This window comes from Periplaneta americana, chromosome 10, assembly GCF_040183065.1.
Source record: "Periplaneta americana isolate PAMFEO1 chromosome 10, P.americana_PAMFEO1_priV1, whole genome shotgun sequence".
Classification (NCBI taxonomy): Eukaryota; Metazoa; Arthropoda; class Insecta; order Blattodea; family Blattidae; genus Periplaneta; species Periplaneta americana.
This window is the reverse complement of record NC_091126.1, coordinates 49636158-49657223: the sequence shown is the minus strand read 5'-3', so window position 1 is coordinate 49657223 and position 21066 is coordinate 49636158. Positions and strand designations below refer to the sequence as shown.

General features: G+C 35.0%; 1 protein-coding gene across 7 annotated transcripts in view; it reads right to left on the bottom strand.

Annotated features, from left to right (window-relative positions):
- The window catches only part of LOC138707659 (E3 ubiquitin-protein ligase SIAH1A-like), a 53435-nt gene extending 33653 nt beyond the window's left edge, over positions 1 to 19782 (bottom strand). Inside the window, exons 1-3 of one of the 7 annotated variants that reach the window (XM_069837378.1) lie at positions 19668 to 19782; positions 19342 to 19406; positions 16995 to 17069 (exon numbers count right to left, since the gene is read on the bottom strand). The gene's annotated coding sequence lies outside the window, so the exon portion shown is untranslated. Of the gene's footprint in view, positions 1 to 9709; positions 9846 to 16994; positions 17070 to 19341 lie in introns of all 7 variants that reach the window. The other 6 variants (XM_069837380.1, XM_069837379.1, XM_069837382.1 and 3 more) reach the window with 6 other exon arrangements.
- Positions 19783 to 21066: the final 1284 nt, after the last annotated feature.

Below are 21066 nucleotides of genomic sequence, written 5' to 3'. Positions count from 1 at the left end.
TTTGCAATGCACCATTATTTGGACTCATCTTGAAAAACAGAAATCAAAAACTAAAACAAAACATTTGAAAAGTAGCTGATTGTTGATCGAACAACACATACAAACACAAATCCACACAAACTCAATAAGTAACTGATAGAAGAGAAGACTTGGGCTCGATGCATTGATACCAGCCCACCACACAAAACTGCTATGCAAGCAGCCGGCCCGGCCAGTGCAATGATGTCACGAGCTTGTTCCATGCGAGACTGTGAAGCCCAGTGCAGTGGAGTGCAGAAGCAGCCCATGGGCTGGGCCGTTGTGCAGGTCTCTGCTAACAACCCATCACCATAAAAAAGCAGTAAAATCTTGGTCTCTCACTTTGAGAGAGGATCAAAGATTAAAGGTGCTTGAGAATAAGGTGCTTAGGAAAATATTTGGGGCTAAGAGAGATGAAGTTACAAGAGAATGGAGAAAATTACACAACACAGAATTGCACGTATTGTTTTCTTCAACTGACATAGTTAGGAACATTAAATCCAGACGTTTGAGATGGACAATGCATGTAGCACTAGGGTAGTCCTTATTTTTGAAGTTGTTAAATTTTATTGAGCTACCCTCAGAAATTGTGACAAACAGTGTAAAATGAATATCTGCAAAATTTTACAAAAATAAAATCACATTTAGAGGTCGCTAACATAGTTCAAAATTTTCAACATAGTGTATTAATAAAGACACCCAATTACTCACAAATAAGAAATAATTACTATACAAGGGGATTCAGAACTAATGTTACAGAAGAATATGGTAGACAGACGATATTAAAAAAACATTTTTCATTAAGCAATGTATGTCCTATCGCACACCGGTGCGATGCTGCAGTTGTTTCAGTGTTGTGGCTGGTAGGTAATTATTCATATATGGCTTGACTCTCTGCTGACTGAGCTTTAAATAAAAAATAACAGACAATGATACTTAACTTGTGCATTACAGAAGAGCTTGGAACTGACGCCCCCTTTCTTGTAAACAATACTGACATCGCAGAAACATTGACTCCTGCATCTGTTCAAATATGCCAGGTGTAGTACGTATGGTGTTACAGGCATCGACAATCCATGGAATAAAATCATCGACCTGGTCTACAGGTGTGGCATACACTAAGGTCTTCAGATGACCCCACAAGAATAAGTCAAGAGGATTGAGATCTAGTGATCTTACTGCCCATGGAATGAGACCTTGATAATCAATCAATCTTTCGCCAAATGTTGCTGTCTGTTGCCTTGCCACAAGATTCAAGTGCGCAGAAGCTCCATCATGCTGGAACCATATGCTGGCGTGTACTGCAAGTGGTAGCTTTCCCAATGAAACAAGCAGGTTGTTTTCCAGAAAGTCCCTGTAATTTTCTCCCTTTTAGGGGATTTTCAATGGCATGTGAACTGAGACAATGACACATCAATGCACATAGCAACAACAATCACAACATGACAAAAAGCCACAACATTGACACAAACGATTTCAAAAGTTTGGAACTCCATAAGATTCTCTCCTTTGATGGACAAAATAACATTTCCTGATAATAGATGTCAAGAAAGTCTGAAATACATCGAAAACATTCTTCATAATCTGCAGCAACCAAGAAATGATTGCAGAGAACTTCTGAAGTTGATCACTATAATTTTAGGAGGAATACCAAAAAGAGGAGTCATTCATCATGCAATATGGATGTCGAAAGCCATGTATGTCTTCAAGATATTCTTGTTTAGAGAACAAGTTAAGCTTACGACTAGTGAGATGAAGGGATTAACGAGGTTTTGCAAATTTGTGGCAAGAGTTTATGTAAAAGCTTGGTTTGAAGCCCTGTTTGCAGTTTCAGCTCCCAGAAATGATATTTATCTACTAAAGTCTCTCCATAAATATAAAGAAATTGATCCAGAGATTGCAGATGTGGCCAGAAACAAGAATGTTCAACATCTTTGGCACCTATCAGAGAAACTTGTAGGTTTGCTTTTTTGATAGGAATGTCCCATCACAAACCAAGTGTTGATGATTGAAGCTCTACATAGTAAGAGAAATAGAAATCATGACATTAGAGCAACCATAAAAATTGACAATATCAATCAGCTGGAAATGAATAACTTTGTTGATTCTAACACTTCTTTCTTTTTTGAGATTTTTCTATATCAATTCCAAGGCATTCCTCTCAAAGGACCCAACTGAATGGAAACATACAGAAGAATTTATCAGCGCTGAAAGAATGTTAAAAACAGAGTTGTCAACGACACTGTAGAGCGAGGTGTGGCACTAAATCAAAAGTTCAACTTCTTATGGCGAATGAGGAACAGAAGCAATACTTAACGATGGTGGTGAAAGAACATAGAAAGAGAATTCTTGATATAAAGAAGACCACAATTTTAAAATATTATGAGAAGAAAGTTCAAAAATGTTTTTTTTTTTGTTTAATGACCAATATTGTTCGTGTTTAACATATTTTATTGTAGAAGTCTGAAAATTTAAGCCCTGGTAGCGACTTCTAAACTTGTTTATTTTGTAATAAAATTTTACACAGTTCTCTTTGACATTATTTCTCACATTTTCACCCCTAAGCCCATTAAAATTTATTAAGTTCAATTTTTACTCCCCTGATAAGGACCACCCTAATGTAGCACGTATGGGTGAAATGCATATAGAGTGTTAGTTGGGAGACCAGAGGGAAAAAGACCTTTGGGAAGGCCAAGACATAGATGGGAGGGTAATATTAAAATGGATTTGAGAGAGGTGGGATATGATGGTAGAGACTGGATTAATCTTGCTCAGGATAGGGACCAATGGTAGACTTAAGTGAGGGAGGCACTGAAACTCTGGGTTCTCAAAAAGCCATAAGTAATTATTTTGCTCACTGATTGCTCGGCACTCGAGAAAAACTGTTAATTCATTTTAATAATAATGATAATAATATTAATAATAATAATACTTACAAATAGCTTTTAAGAAACCTGCAGGTTCATTGCCGGCCTCACATAAGCCCGTCATCGGTCCCTATCTTGTGCAAGATTGATCCAGTCTCAATCATCATATCCCACCTCTCTCAAATCCATTTTAATATTATCCTTCCATCTATGTCTCGGCCTCCCCAAAGGTCTTTTACTCTCTGGCCTCCCAACTAACACACTATATGAAGTTCTCGATTCGCCCATACATGCTACATGCCCTGCCCATCACAAATGTCTGGATTTAATTTTTCCTAATTATGTCAGGTGAAAAATACAATGTGTGCAGTTCTGTGTTGTGTAACTTTCTCCATTCTCCTGTAACTTTATCACTCTTAGCTCCAAATATTTTCCTAAGAACCTTATTCTCAAACACCCTTAATCTCTGCTCCTCTCTCAAAGTGAGAGTCCTAGCTTCACAACCATACAGAACAACCGGTAATATAACTGTTTTATAAATTCTAACTTTCAGATTTTTTGACAGCAGACTAGATGACAAAAGTTTCTCAAGCGAATAATAACACACAATCCTCATATTTATTCTGCGTTTAATTTCCTCCCGAGTGTCATTTATATTTGTTACTGCTGCTCCAAGATATTTGAATTTTTCTACCTCTTCGAAGGCTGTATCTCCAATTTTTATTTTTCCATTTCGTACAATATTCTCATCACGAGACATACTTGCATACTTTGTCTTGCTTCAAATAAAATTTCTGTGGTTTCCCTAATCAGTTGTGGATTTTCTCCTAACATATTCACATCATCTGCACAGACAAGAAGCTGATGTAACCCATTCAATTCCAAATCCTCTGTGTTATCTTGAACTTTCCTAATGGCATATTTTACAGTGAAGTTAAAAAGTAATGGTAACCGATTGTTATGTCGAAATATGACCTCCTGCAACAATAATATCTATCTCCACTGACACTAAAAATGCTTTCTCTCTGGTATGGCCAAGACCCCTAAACACCCTCTGTCCAAAATTTGTACATGGACCTCTAGAGCACGCAAGTGGGGGGGGAAAAAAAAAAAAAAAAAAAAAAAAAAAAAAAAAAAAAAAAGTATGTTTAATACTATGCAATATTCGTAGCACGCAATTGTTAAAGAAATATGGTGACTCCATTGGTCTAGTTCTTCTGTAGAATTACCGATTGTTGGTTCTTGTGGAAATAGCAAATAACGAACAGCATAATGGGCTCTCTTCACCATTAATGACAAGTAGCTCCATTGTCAGTTTTAAGGTTAAGCAGGGTTTGAAGAAATAGATTAGTGACAAGTGCTTCGCGTAAAAATGACAAGTGAATGCCAATCCCATTATTCTGGTCCGAAAAGAATAATACGGCCAACATCAAAATATAAAGCAACATGAAAGAACGTTAGTCCACTCCTTCAAGCACAAACGATGACATTAACATCAAATGCAGGTACCGGTACTGGTACCTACGAAAAAGTTTCATGAATAAAATAACGACGCAAAACTCTAAGAACAGAAGATACTATTATGAATGTAAATTGTATAAAACAAAACATTATAAGGTCCAAGTAATGGTTATCACCTTTGTTATGTCTCCTCCTCCCCCTCCTCTTCGTCCCTGGCATTGCGTATACAGTAATCTTGTGTTCTTCACGCAATAAGAATATTATAGGCACATTCTAGTATCTAGTCACGAAGCTTGAGTTGTTGAGGATACTAGGAACAATAGACTGTACAAGTACTATTTCGCATTGTCTGTTATGAGGCGATAGTAGAGATCCTAGTGGTTAGCAACTAGTGATAATCAGAAAATCACTGACATGTGATTAAGCAGCTCTTTAAACAGTGATCACAGTTCGAGGGATAAACTGCTCACCACCTGACACAGTTCACGTTCTTTTCTCACTGCATGCGCTGCGCTGCTGTGCTTATGCTACCTAGTAACAACACTGGGAACAACTACGCTCGCGAACTGTGAACGCCTGATTTTAATAATGCATTCAATGTAGCCAACTCAGTAGATTTCAGGCTGATCCTGGCAGATTGCAATTTTTTAAAACCGAAAAAATATGTATTGTCAACCAACAGCCGAAAATCTGGCAGGATTTTGCATTGCTTAATTGATTCCTTGCCTACTGAAGAATGCACTGGAAGGAATGGTAAATAATAATAATAATAATAATAATAATAATAATAATAATAATAATAATAATAATTATTATTTATTTAACCTGGCAGAGTTAAGGCCATACGGCCTTCTCTAACACTCAACCAGGGAGAAATGGGAGAAGAGTTCGGGGCAGAAGAAAATATCAGATGACAGAGACATTAAGATATATAGATCATATGAGGAGACAAAGAGGAAGGCAGAAAATAGGAATGACTTGAGAATGCTGGGTTTGCAGTGAAAGACCTGTCCTTGGGCAGAACACAATGAATGAATGAATGAATGGATTCCATTATTTTAAACAGTGACGTTAATTGGCTGCACTATTCAGCTAATTAAATTACAACAATAACAAAATTTTACCAAATATGACAATGATTTAGAAAATAGTTTTTCATTCATCTTCTGAATGACGTGTGAATTATAACAAAATGAACAGTTTTCCGTTTTTTTCATTCAGGAATACTGGACAAGATCAAATGGACAATCATTATATCGGATGACCAGATGACAAATGTTCAGTTTGTTTAAGATTAAATTGATATATATTTCAAACCTTTCATCTGTTGTTTAAAATGACGAAACGCCTATTCTGTACTTACATCTCAGTATTGTCCTTAAACTTGACTTCTGTAAAGTACAAACACATAACCTCAACATTTTCTCGCCCTCTCCTACCACGTGCGAAATATCGAGAGCACTGAAACATCGCAGTGAGACGCTCTGATGAGCGGAGAAGAATGAACTGTTCAGTGTTCACCTCGACCAAGTTCGCAATTCAATCACTGTTTCACTGTCTAAGATCACCGCGATCATAAATGAGGAATCACAGGTCGAACAATGATCACAATAGAGCACGTTACCTCTTCACTATTAGCAACTATCTATGGATGCATATTCTCTACGTATTGAGCTTGTTTCAACAAGCAATTATTCAGAACGCGTTCCGAACTACTCTCAACGCATGCGCCAATTGTGTGCAGTGTCAGAACTAGTACAGGGATTTTACGTTGTTGGAACGTTTCTTGAACTGTTCTTTCATGGTCTTCGGGTTTCTTCTCATATTAAAGTTATATTCATCTTCCGAACTTAATTCGTCATAAAATATATCGCTATCACCTTCCAAATCAATCATAACGGATTTTTTTTAACCTGCCTAGTCTCGAAGCATTTTCACGGTAACCCGTGACTAGGGCCGTAACTTAGATTAAATCATCTGCGAATGCGTCAGCAATTCAGAATTCCCAGGTTCTGCTCTTAATCGAGAACCAATTTCACTCGTTCCGAACGAGTTCTAAAGCACGTTGTAACAGGGAACTGGGAGTTCAGTATCGGTTCGGAATCAGTTCTAGTCTTGTTGCAACGCACATTGAGCTATGCGCATGAGCAGATAGTTCAGAATCGATTCTGAACAGTACTGAAACAAACCTTATACCCTTTCACTAGGAAGTCTTCACGCAGAATCTACCGCGTTATTAATATTGTTTTAAATTTTATTAATGCAATTACACTACAGTTAGAGGAATATACGTTACTATTAATGCATTCCAACCAGTGGCGGTTCCTCGAGGAGGGAAGGGAGGAACGTCCTCCTCACATTTTTCTTCTTTTGAAAGTAAATGCCAAATAAAATATGTGCCTTGAAATTCGAGGAAGATTCGATAAGTTTTAAGTTCACAGCCATAAGAAAACCTCAGTTGAACGAGTTTTAAACGACGCAAGCTCATGTGCTGCTAGATAACTGTGAGAAAGATGCGAGATTGTTTGTATGGAGGAAAACCAATCCATTCCTCCTTTACTGTAGTTAACACACATAGAAAACAGCGCACTAGCGGCCAAAGAAAGAAGCAGAGTTTTGAAGCAAGTAAATGAACGAGAGGGAGGAGATCCTCCTCTGAATCAGCGCATGGGCGGGAAATAGAAACCGACTGTCGTGCAGCAAGCTCACTACCGCTGCCATGTAACGATCTTGCATTCAACCAGACTATAACACATCTAGGAGGAGGCACAATAAAAACAGTTTTAACGCAAAGCTATGAAAGACACCATATAAGCTTTTTTTTTTTTTTGAAATTATAAATCAAAAATATTATTCATTGCACTTTATGTAGGCTACTATTCATGGATTCAAACTTTCAAGGATATTTGAAAGTTAAAGTTGAGTTTATATAAAACAAAGAGGAAGTAGTTCTACGTTAGTATCACAGATCTCTTTGGCCCCTGAAATTCACTTCCATTCATTATCTACTAGACAGGGCAACAGCCAAGTTGTCAGTTTTGTATAAATATATTTGAAATTGAAAGTAGATACTCCAAACTGTATTATTTTAACATAAAAAATTAATCGGTCACCAGCAGCTTTAAACAATAATGGTAGTATGACTTTACAAGAACTGACGTTCTTCAAAAGCATGTGATACTGAACTTGTAAAATGTATATGTGGCAACACAGACCACGTGGGTGGGTGCAGTGTTCTCACTTTCCTCAGATTATTTCCCATTCCCATTTCCGTAAAACGGTTCCGATTATGTGTTAGTAGCTATAATCTCTTCCAATACGTGTAATGCTGTAATGTGCTCGAAAAACGTTGTGAGGTTGTGAATTTCCTTGTAATTGTTAATTTGTGCAATTATTCAACAATGAATGGAAGTGAAAACATAATATATTTTGGAAAATTTAGGAAATTCAGTTTACAAGAACAGATTATTGCTATACAGAAGGGAAGGCCAACCCCAACACTACCTGGTCTTACATGTATGCATGTAGGCTAATTTGTAGCATGTTTCATTCAAGAAGGTGTCATTTCGTGCTGTTAATTTCTTTCCTCCTCTTAAGAAATACGCAGGAGCCGCCATTGATTCCAACTAATTTATATGGTTGAAATGCCGCCCTTCGTGATTGGGTTAAGCGAGTCACATGGACATGGTCTATCTTACGGCCTGTATTAGATCATGATGGCAGTGGCACAGTCTATTGTTCCTAGTACTCACAGTGCTCCAAGCGGCTAGAAACTATCGCGAGAAATGCAAAAACTCATCCCAAGCTTCGTGACTATATACTAGACTGTGCTGTAACTGTTTCATGAACGAAGCTGTTCCAAAATAACAGTTTCATAAGAATATATTTACAACATCAGTGCCAAATGTTCTGTTTTACTTTCTCATCTGCTTCAGGAACATGTTTCAAAGCCCTTGAATCGTCTTTAAATAAGCTGTTCAGTGTATTATGATGACGAAAGTCGTTTTTCGTAGGTTACTGTTAAAGAGTACAGTAAATAACTACAATTCAAAACGAATCCATTTTAGTAAAAATAACGCATATAAACCTAGGAGAGTTTAATAACAATAAGACATTAACCGATAATATTTTTCCCGGTATATTAATAATTAACACTATATTTGGGCACCATGAACATATTCTCCATCAATGGGTGGATAATAATAATTAATATCACATTTATTAGGGAATTTGATTCGTACAATTAAATTATGTGGTACTACACAGGCTACTGTTGCATGAAGGCCATGTGGAACATTGATATTATATCTACTTTCGATTGGAGGTCGATGATAGCATTACACGTGGTCTTTGAAGACAGCAAAGAACAGGGAAGCTCTTTTGAAATTGAACTGTTTATCTCTTGGAACCATATGGAATGTTGAAGTGATCACTGGAGTAGTGTAACATTCTTTGGAACAGGTTATTTCACAAAGTTTCAATTATGAAACAGTTTAAAAAAACTGTTCCAGCTTTTATTTTACCCATCTCTAATGCGTACCGAGAAAAGTCAAAGTTTGATAACATGGATACAAACGGACGCCCACATACTGGAAGAGATTCTCGTTCAAGGCAAAAACCTCAAGCGAGTTTCTCACTGGAATCAGTAGTTCAGCGAATTTTCTTGACACATTTATCAAAGATGTTGATATTTATACTCTTTTTGACGACTAAATGCAGAAAAAGATGAAAAAGTAATATCACATGTGGCGGTGAATTGTATTGCTTTTATTGACAATGAGGAAAGTTGGCTGATAATTTATTAGTCAGAAACTCATCGAACTTGTACGATGTCACCCATAGGCCTATTTATAAGATACACAGGATGAAAACTATAAAAACACGAAACTTAAAGAAGAAATCGAGACAAATATCAGATGATCTGAAAATAAGTAGGGCCATATTTTATTTTGGTGAGATTTAATAATAATAATTATAACATTTTAAATTGTATCTATACGTCTTAACAGTTTGCATAAAACCGCACGAAAACTGAACAGAATTATTTACAAAAATATATGTTATGGTGAAATTTTTACGCTGAAATGGTGGCTTCGAACACCCTGAAATTACAAAACCAAATATCATATCACCAAACCTAGCCACATGACACACACAGTATGATATGAATTCGTTCACCAAGTTATAGAAAAAATTGGAGGTAGTGTTGGTCAAATGTTGTCATAGTGTGTGAGTTTTCATGGAATGACCCTTCTTTCACTTAGCCTACGTCACTTGGGAGTGCAATAAAATTGCATGTGGTTGCTTAAAGTACAGTTGGTCATGTTGGCACAGAATTTTTAGAAAGAGAATGACATACTCACCCTCTCATTTGCACGCATTGTTGACGTAGCCTCTTGGCATGTATCTTTTGGTGTTGCTATATGGCCACTGGATGAAGCAGTGGCAGAACCATCCCTACCAATTCATAGTAGCTTTGTCTTTTTTTTCCAACACCAGCTTTAAAAATCAAACACAAGTGAAAATATCGACATTAAATAAAAAAAGTATATACCATATTATGTATTTACGGATTCATGATGTTTAAAATTTATTTCAACTCAAAAACTAAAATAACTTAAAATGTGAACACCACAACTGATAACAACCAGCTGACTGAAGCAGCATAGCAGTTTAGGAGAAAGGTTTGAAAATTCTAAGCCTTCATGAGGGATTTGCAAACACGGATGGAAGCAGGTTGTTGGTAACAAAAATTTTATTTTCTAACTGCCTGTGCCAACATAAACCAACCTGGACTTTAAATGCTAGAAATACATACTTTCGAAATAGTTATCATATGATTATATTAAGTTAATTGGCATTTGCACTGCGACTGCAGCAACTATGATTGGCTCTGAAAATGAGAGTGAATCATGTAATAGGCGTACAGCACCAGACAAAAGTCTTGATGGCAGTCCTCCTGAATGTAGGTAACAAGTTTCGCAAAACTGTCCACAAATAGCATATATACAGGTGCTTTTGTTTACTGCACATGCGTTATGCATTGTATCTGGAACTTAGGTGGTCCATTTATTTTTTATGTAACTCCACATTGTATAGCACACAATTTAAATTTAAGTACATTGAGTTCTTTGAAGAATGGAAAGTACATTGAACATTTTGACTACAATTTTAACAAGACTGTGTAGCTCCTATCAGCATTCTTCTAAGAGAATGCAAGAACTCAAGCAAGTAACAGAGTCTTCAGCTCTACTCTATAGGCCTATCTCCATATTATATTTTAAATTATTAACGATTTTATATTTTTTCGTTTCGTATTTCGCAGAACATCGGTAGAACTCTGCCGTATTTATTATCTAAATGTCAATTTTCGTCTTTATATTGTTCTCACACAAAGACCCCATCTAATTAGTAATGCTGGTACTTGACGGGAATATAATATTACGTCATTATCACCATTTCTGTAACATCATCAGTTGGTTGTAATGGGGTTGTATTGTATTCTCCAGCCTGTTATGCATTAAGATCCTTATCTTCTGTTGGCGATAAAAGCACTCTTAAAATGTCATACTTTGCATATTTTCATTCTATAATGAAATATGGATTAATATTCTGGGGCAACTCATCTAAAGCTATACACATATTTATTTTACAAAAGAAAGCTGTAAGTATAATGGCTGGTGTGCATGAAAGGACATCATGTAAAATGATTTTCCGAGATTAAGAAATCTTGATTTTACCTTGTGAGTCCATTCTTTCCCCAAATGATATTTCACATTAAAAACCAAGATACATTCAGTACAAATAAAAACATTCATAATTTTAACAGAAGACACAATCTACCCTCTGTTAATCTAAGCTGTTATAAAAAAGGAGTCTGAAGGAAGTCTCCATATATTTACTGAAGCAAGATGGCGGCAACTTGGTCTATGTATGTGCTAAATCATTCCAAGATATATTAGGTAAGTTAAATAATAAATACAGGCCAACTTTACTCCTAAAATATATGGCTGGAATGAAATATGACTCTCGATTAATTTAATTAATACATTACAAATAGTGCACATATTTACTTGAAGGGGTGTCGCGAGACAGACTTGCTCGGATTGGAAGAAACTTCCTAAAGACTGGAACCTCGCCTAAAAGAAAACCGTGGTGGATCCCGAAAAATGGTTGAACAGGAAAATGTCACTGAAGATGTTTTATTACACACATTCTAAAATACAAGTAGGAAAAAACATTATAGTCGTAACAGCTCCACTGGAAATATTTGCCACTTGAGCTTAACATTAATGAAATGTTGGTCACTTCTGTCGGGAATGAGAACAGGAAAAGAGACCTAAATGCTCACTTTCGAAATTCAAAAACACATTTTATTCTAAATTTAACCTTGGTTTCGGAAATCCTCATTCGGACACATGCTCCACATGTAAACTACTACTACTAGAATCTAAGACAGTAAGAGATTTAGAAACGAAGAAGAAATTTCAAACTCAATACAGATTACACCAGCTAAGATGTGAGAAATTCTTTAAGATTTTGAAAGAAACTGACGATTCTAATATCGATGTAGTTTTTGACATGCAGCAAAATCAGCCCCTACCGATGCTTTCAATAGGAGAAGTATTTTATTCAAGGAAAGTTTAGTCGTACAATATGTGTGTAAATGACAAATGAAGGGTACACGGGAATAACGATCAAGGTCCATTTTAGAAAGTTTAGAGAAAAACGAATTTTAAAGTTTAAGCACTTAATACTTTGTTATGTGTGTATTTAATAGAAATTGACGTAGTGGAATGTCAAGAACGATTATTTCTTATTACTAGCTAGACCACATGATAGTACTTCCTTTCCACTATAAAGGTACGGTCATACGTCGCTACTTTTGCAGTGCTACTTTTATACTGCAGCTGCAAAAGTTGCGTATCGTGTTCACATGTAAGCCAAAAGTAGCACGCTGCACGCTACTTTTCGTGCTGCGCAACCCGAGTGCTGCAAAAGTTGCAACTGGAGGTTGCGAGTCTGTTCACACGCAAGGCGCTACTTTTGCAGCCGCAGTCATGCTGCAGGTTTCCATCTCCGTATTGACTTCTCAATATACATTTTGTGGTTATGTTCGTATTATTAAGAAACTCATGCGAAAGCTTCCTTATCTATTATTTGCTTTTCTGTCGTATCTAGTATTCAGAAATTGACATTATTTTTACTATAAAGCTTTTAAAAACGCCTACATACTTAAATGATAACCAACAGTATATTCACGTAATCAATGTTGGCAACCCTCCTGTTTGGAACTACGCTATGGAAAATTTAAAAAATGAATTATATCGTCACAAATTATGCTCAGACTGTGTTGTGTATTTAATAACTGTTACAAATAATTTATTTTCATTACATTTAACATTAGAATATATCCAAGCAATAAAAGTATCATTGGCACATTTGGGTGGTAACACTGGTTGCAGCTGCAGCAAAAGTTTCAACAAAACTGATATCAAAAATGCTGCGGCTGCAACCCTGAGAACTCTGTTCACACGTCGCTACTTTAAAGTTGCACGCAGCATGGAAAAGTAGCGGGCAGCAGGTTCGGCAGTCGCTACTTTTCAGGTTGCACCGTTGTTCACACGTCGCAGTACAAGAGTTGCGCAGTTTTTTGTACTGCAGCGCTGCAAAAGTAGCAACGTGTGATCGTACCTTAAGATGGCATTATTAACTCAATTTCGATTTTTGATGGACCTTGATCATTTTTCCCGTGTACCCTTCAAATAAAAGACCACTGAATAAGGCTGAAACTCACTTCTACACTTGGCTAGAAACACAATCTGGCCGAGGTGCAAATGAAGTAACATCCGGAGTTGTGAACTATCTTGAAAATATGGAAAGCGAGTTCAGGGGAAAGGGTGTTTCAGGCAAAAAAAAAAAAAACTTTGTGATTGTTCACAGACTCTTGTGCGTCACAGAACAAAAAACAGTATTCTATTTGCGACTCTAGCTAGATTTTTAGAGAACTCTGAAGTATTAAGCAATATTATACATTACTTCCCTATAAGAGGTCATACTGTAGTTTCATGCCTTCAGATCGTGTTTTTGGTAATGTTGAAAAAAAAATTAGGCAGAGAGAGGATATTATTTCTCCTAAAGAATACTAAGACATACTAAACCATCATGGAATGGTGAAAGTGTTAAGAGTTGAAGACTACTCGGCCCTGACCCTTCATGGGCTGTCACACGGATTACTTATTTAGGCAAATTATAGGGTAAAGCACTTAAAGCTCTAACAAGACATACACAGATGTACAAACACGTTTGCGGGATAAAGTTCCTGATTCTTAAAAAATAAAAAAATAAAACATGCATTCATATTATACAGTATTAATCTGTGTGTGTCACACTTTCAAAATTGCTATTCCATGTCATTTATTAACCTGAGAGAAATTGTCACATACAGCCTCGCTTGTGTGGTCATATACCTGGCAGCACTTCGGCAAGGCAAGTGACACACTGGATTTTTTTTTAATTACAACTTTTGAAATAGCGAAGTAAAGTAACAACATATATTTTGTTAAGACTTGAGCCTTTCTTTTGGCGTATCACAATATACAGAGAGTTCCTATGAAGACCAGCCCCAGATAGTAATGTTCTGTTGGCTTAAGGGGTAATTTGCTAGAAGACGGGCAAAATCCAACATGGCTGACGAAAACTACCAAAACCGTTCTGCCAACTACGAAGTCCAAATGTCACCAAACATCGCAAAATGAAAAATGAAATATATATTCATATTTTTAAAGAAGTGGAAGCCCTCCAAAAAAAATGAAAATATATTTAATTTTTCGCCTTTGATTTTTTTTGGCGTTTCGTGGCATACGAACTTCATAGTTGGTAGTACTTTTCTGCCATTTTTCGTCCGCACTTTATCCCCAAAAATCACTAAAACACAAAACATAATAATTTGTCACCTTATCAAATAAAATTCAATTCTCATTGACGTCTTCATCGACAACCACTTCACTTCCAGTATAAATGACACAGGCTTTAAGGCAATCTAAACTTAAACCATGCAAGCAACAAAAAACTAAACCAACACTTTGTCGTACAGTCAACTTTGCCTAAACAAACCACGTCTTTACACTAAATGAAATTCTCTTCGAACACTTATTACACCTTAACATCTACACAAAATTCAGTAAATAATTCCTTTAAACCACAGAAAAACAGTTTTCTCAACATTCAACACAATCCTTATTCACCAGTGAAAGAAGTAAACCAAAATCGACACAAAATTTAATAAATTTCAGAACACGGATTCCTTCCTTTCCTTCTTACTTCAAAATTCCAACCTTGTGCACACAAAATAAATTATTGACACTGAAAAGTGCCTTTTCGTAAGCATGATGATGCGCATTCGACAAATGCAGACAAATCTACAATGTAACACCACTCACGTCAAACAACCAAGAACAACAGGACAACGTCATTATCCATTCAAAATTAACGAAAATTCTAGAATAAATGACAACTATAACCAATCAAATCGAAAGAAAATCACAACAATCATAAAATGACAAACTTTCAATAGCTTTAGCCATCAGACACAACATAACACCACTCACGTCAAACAACCAAGAACAACTGATAACGTCATTATCCATTCAAAATTAACGAAAATTCTAGAACAAATGACAACTATAACCAATCAAATTAAAAGAAAATTACGACGACACCTGGTATAAAAAACCTAGAACTAATATGTAAAAGTCACTAGAAGATCACTAACATTTGACTCTGAAATAAAGAAGTTGGTAATACTTACTATATTCAACCAAATTACCGCTTAAGGGGAGGCAGAGGTGAATATTTCAAAATCCACAAAATTTATCCGATTTGTTTGAAATTGATCATGGATACTAAGTATGTTATTAGTAATGGACATACCAAGTTTCAACTTTCTAAGTACAATAGTTCTGTAAATATTAATAATTTTATAAAACTTTATATCATTTGATATAAAATGCTCCATGCACCATATTGTAACAAATTTTCAATATTTCTTTTTATTTATTTGTTCAGAGAAGGTATATAAATAATGATAAGTATTAGTTTATTATGGGAATAATATAGTAATACAGTTATCTTGGTTTTAATTTCATACTTTTAAGGGCTCAAAATCAAAAACTAATATCGGAATATCAAAATAAAGATAATAAAAATGGAAAAAACAAAATTTTCATATTTTCTTCAGTTTTGTTCGAAAATTTCACCTCTGCCTCCCCTTAATGATGGCAGTGTGAAGTTCATGGCCCAAGGAAGCTAAGCGATATGGGGTGGAGTAGAACAGTCTGCATAGGAACTCTCTGTATAGTTTCTTTTAAAATAATGCCCATACGTTCTTTAATTCTTCCCATCCCTATTATATGTTCAACTGCTTGTGTACCAGAAAGTACATGTCTATTTTATTTTATAAAAAGGTAAATTGTCTGCCAAAATACCTGCATTCAAGGGAAGGTTTAGGAACTTCTCTAAAAGGAAATAATAAATCCGAATTAGATAAGAAAGCCAATGACTTACTAAAACATGATAGTAATTATTCCATCTTAACTGAGTTATTCCTCTGACAAATATTTTTCCTACAGTGTACCGTGTTTTGTTCAAAGAAAAATAAGGTCAGCTAGAGAGGGGGTCATACTTGCAATCCCTTCTATTTTGGTATGATTATCATTTGAATTTCATGCTTAGCAAAATTCTCACACAGGGACAAGTGCCAGGTTAAAGAACATTTTTTTTATATTGTAGTAGGTTATTTTACGATGCTTTATCAACATCTTAGGTTATTTAGCGTCTGAATGAGATGAAGGTGATAATGCCGGTAAAATGAGTCTAGGGTCCAACACCGAAAGTTACCCAGCATTTTCTCATATTGGGATTTAGGGAAAACCCCGAAAAAAACCTCAACCAGGTAACTTGCCCCGACCGGGAATCGAACCCGGGCCACCTGGTTTCGCGGCTAGACGCGCTGTTACTCCATAGGTGTGGACGGTTAAAGAACACATATTGCTAATTCATGTAATTGAGATATGGTTTTCATCAGTAATGTATGGAAAAGAAAGAAGTTAGATTTAAAGAATATTATTAACTGTAGAAGAAAGTGATTAATGTAAAACAGAGGATGAATATGAAGAACCTAACGAGGAGAGAATAAATCAATTATAATTACATGGATATATTCGTGAAGTTAATAGCATTCTGAGATTAGAACAAAAGTGTTAAGAAAGACAGAATGTGGTTAATTACAGTATTGGAAATATAATTGTAACAGCTGAAAAAAAATTGCAGTATGTTATTCATGCAACAGTTTCCGCCCATTATAGTCAACATTTAACGAAATCCAAATAAAATCTACGAACATTATAAGAATACAATAATATACTTTCATAACTCTCAAACTACAAATTCTAATTACTTGTAATAAAATCAAACAAGAGTCATTATCTTACAAAATTGTAGGATGCTTTTCTACTAATTTTCATACCTAAGAGAAATTCTATCAACAAAGAAACCAAAAGTAATAAAACTTAATTTTGAATATGAAACATAGGCTAAATTGGTAGAACTACAACAATTTACCTACATGCATTTAAAATTTTCACTCACCATTGGTGTGACGCATTTTAATGCTCTGAAGAATGAGAGAAAGTGACGACCAAGTCTTTTAAAACAACTGCTGATCTGTAACAATTTAGAAGTGAATAGTCAATTCAGAGTAATATAAAAGTTCTAGACTGGAATTAAAATTATGCTGATTAATAGAGCTATACTTGAAAATATTTTTCCTCTAAATAGGCCTAATATTTATCATTGTTGCTTCGATTGTAGCTGCCTGATGTTGCCTACTTTTTTTTTTTACTCATATTACTTCAAATTTCACAAGAATGTGTAATACCGACAAACATACTGCATAAATATCTATAATTACTGAGTTATCTATTAAATTATGGAGAACTTGTGAATTTTCAACAACTTTACTCAAAAGATATATGGGCTATATGAAGTTTTACATAACAAAGTGAACTTTGTGTAACTATTTCCTATGTAAGAAAGATTAATCAGTGATTGATGAAATGTTACAGTTGGTAGAATTAAGATCAATCCTATTTTAAAACATGTTTCTGCATGCAAGAGAGCGATAAAGATACAGATAGAAAGACAAGAGAAAGTAATATTAATCCAAATTCATAAAGTACACTAAATGTTAAATACATTAAGCAGACCTACTACAGTATTCAAGTTTTACAGGATTCCAAGTGAAATAGTTGCAAGTCTGTTTCCTTCAACATATATATATTTTTTTGTCTAATGACGGGTACTTGAATGTTCGTCATTTACTCATATGAAGCCGGTCATGCAGACCAATTTACCGACAGAGTCATTGCCTAGGGTGCGCCATAGGAGCTGGTCTATCCCACATCTGCGATGAAATGAATGATGGAGATTTGTTTGAATGCCAGAGTAACTAGAGCTCCCGGAGAAATCCCCTGTATTATCAGGACCACAGGCTTGCCAAACACAAGTTACAAATCGGGGGTACACCAGGAATCGAAGCCGGGACCACAGGATTATAAGTTCAGTGCTATAGCTACTAGACCACTTGTTTCTTTCAATATAAAAACGACTACTACGAAGTTCCTTTGTAGTAATGCCCACAGCTGAATTAATTGGCCTAAAACTATACAAATCCATACCCTGTTTACATTCAACTTGACGTGTACATAAATGTTTGCTTGTCCGAAAACCTTAGCGTCTATTAAAATGTGAGGCAAGTCACTTTAGAAGATAACATAAAGAAATTCACTTTCATTTACAAGAGAAAGTAATTCAACACAATTCTTAGAGACACTTGCCAAAAATTCCAGATACCACTCAAAACATCTCTTCTCTTTCAGTGTTATGGTAGTTGATTTCTTTCGTTAGGCCTATTTGATAGGTAAAAACACTATGTAATTAAATAATTGACTTTAAAACAATAAACACTTCATATTATCTAAAGTAATCTTAAGAGTCTTCATTGTTCCCCACCGAAACAAAATCTATATCCACCCCTGGTGAACTTGTTACATTTTAATAATCTTACAACAATCCTTTTTCCAAATACAGAAATATGGAACACCTGCAACTGCATCTTTATGAATACTGTTATTTCTTCTTTAGCATTATAAATCCTCAGTGATTTCCCATGTATTAAAGAGATTTTGTATGTACTAACGTGGGTATACTTTAAAATAAATCTCAGAATTTACTCACCTAAAACTAAAAAGTTACAGTAATACCTAGAACATTTTTCATTTTCCTTCTCTTTTTTTTTTGCCTCATTTTATTTTAGTTATATAAGATGTACTAAAGTGATTTATTATAATCATTACAAGTTCGATACTTCACGCCCAACTTTTTTTACTAAAATCAATAGAGTAATTGTATGTAACTTAATTTCATAATGACATATCTAGACCTAATGAAAAAATCACTCCTGGATAACAAAAATTTCACAATGCGCTTAAAATCAGCTAAGGTGGACAGAATGCCCTCTTACACTATCCACTACACTAACATGAAAGCTAAGAAGCCGATACATTGCTAACCATATCAATATTCACGAAATTATTACCATTATATATATGTATGTGTGTGAAATTATAGTTCAACATTGAGCAATCAGACTTTATGTACGTACCAAATCATAGAATGATTTGCTAATTAAAACTTTTTAAGACTTCCTTTATGTTAATATCTTCCACTATTGCATGTACTCATAGAATGTAAACAAGTAAAACCATTCCAAATTTATATAGAATTTCCTGCAATTTACCCACGATTACTAATCGCAAATAAATGTAAAATGTAAAAACCACCTACTGGGTGCAGTAAACTTGATGCAAGATACTTTATCACAAATTCTACATTCATTCCTCTGAAGTATTACATGATACTCATTAAAATTACTTACCTAACATTATCCCTTTACCACACCATTTACTGGTACTTCAGTATTTGGAAATGTGTCGCATATGCCTATATAATACAAAATTTCAGTATGTATTAAAATATGTATCACCTTTTACAACACACGTTTAACTTGACAAGACTTCCTATACATTAAATTTTAAGCATTCTTTATAATAGGCATGTTCTAAAATTCCAACATTTTGTTGTCATAATGACAAACCAGAGAAATTTCGGAATTTATTTTATAGACAATATATTGTAACGTAACTACAATACATAAAAATAATATTTTATGGTAATTAAATGTAAATATTTAATATTTCTCACATCCCGTACTAGAGTTTGTTGCACCTATTTATATCAAAGCAAACTTCGTGCACTTATCGAGTTGCTGCACAAGCTAAACACCACATTCATCATATGCATACAACCAAGCTCAGAGATACGTAAGACGGCAAATAAGATGACAAAAGACAATGATAATATACTACAGAGAGGAAACAACTTGAACTCCTTGGATTGAATCTGTTATTTGTCTATGGATTGAATAGTGTAAATCCAGAGCCACCTACCAACGTATCCATAAACTGCCACAGAGAACACAAATACAAAACCACATTTGCGTCTAGACCCTTAACCCAACAAAGACTTCCAATTGATTAAGTAGTTAGAATTTAACTCGCCAGGTGGCAGTGGTGTTACAGTTTTTCGCAACGAGCACAGTCACCTCAATTAAAAATATTCCTGCTTGTTAACCATCTCTTTCCAGGCTGAAACTTGTACCATACATGTTCCTGTTAATAATAATAATAAAAAAAACGAGCACAGAAGACTGCTCGTTGGTTTTTCGTATTAATACAAACTTCTGACGCTATATGGCGGTAACACTAAAGCAAAAATTTAGTGGCATTTGTGTTAAAATGCTGTTTTAAAAAATGCTATGATATTACAAAATATGTTATTAATTTGTTTGATTATTCAATTCTCAGTCTCACTTTACATATCAGATTATAACATTTTCAAACATTGTATATAATCTTTACATTAAACATCACCATTATCTTCATAGTCCAAATTCAAATTAAGTTTTATTTTTATACTTACTACAGAATCAACTGAATAAGATTTTTAAAAATAAGATGAGTATTTCCCAGAAGACCCTGTTTCGTGCAATTGTTAGATTTTTTAAATAAATAACTGTCAAATTCAACGCAATTTAAGAGCCTGAAATTATACTGAATACTGTAGGCCTACTATACTCATGATAGTTTCGTGGTTTCAATATGAAATTGTTTCTTTTATTCACTGAGAATTTATCAACAATAATCTCACTAGAGGTTTTGATTTATCTAGAGAAAATAAAAACTCGAATGGGATTTAATTGACTATTACAAGATTATATCACAGTCTACTATATACAGTCACGAAGCTTGAGTTTTGAGGGTGCTATAGAAACAATAGACTCTGACGGTTCTATTTTGCATTGCCTGTAATGAAGCGATATTAGCGATCCTAATAGTGAGCAACTATCTAATGTTTGCATATTTACTATGTATTGAGCTTCGCGACTGTATATACTAGACTGTGATTATACCGTAGTCTAGTATATACAGTCACGAAGCTCAATATGTAGTAAATATGCATCCATAGGTAGTTGCTAACCACTAGGATGCTACTGTCGCCTCATTACAGGCAATGCGAAATAGTACCTGCACAGTCTATTGTT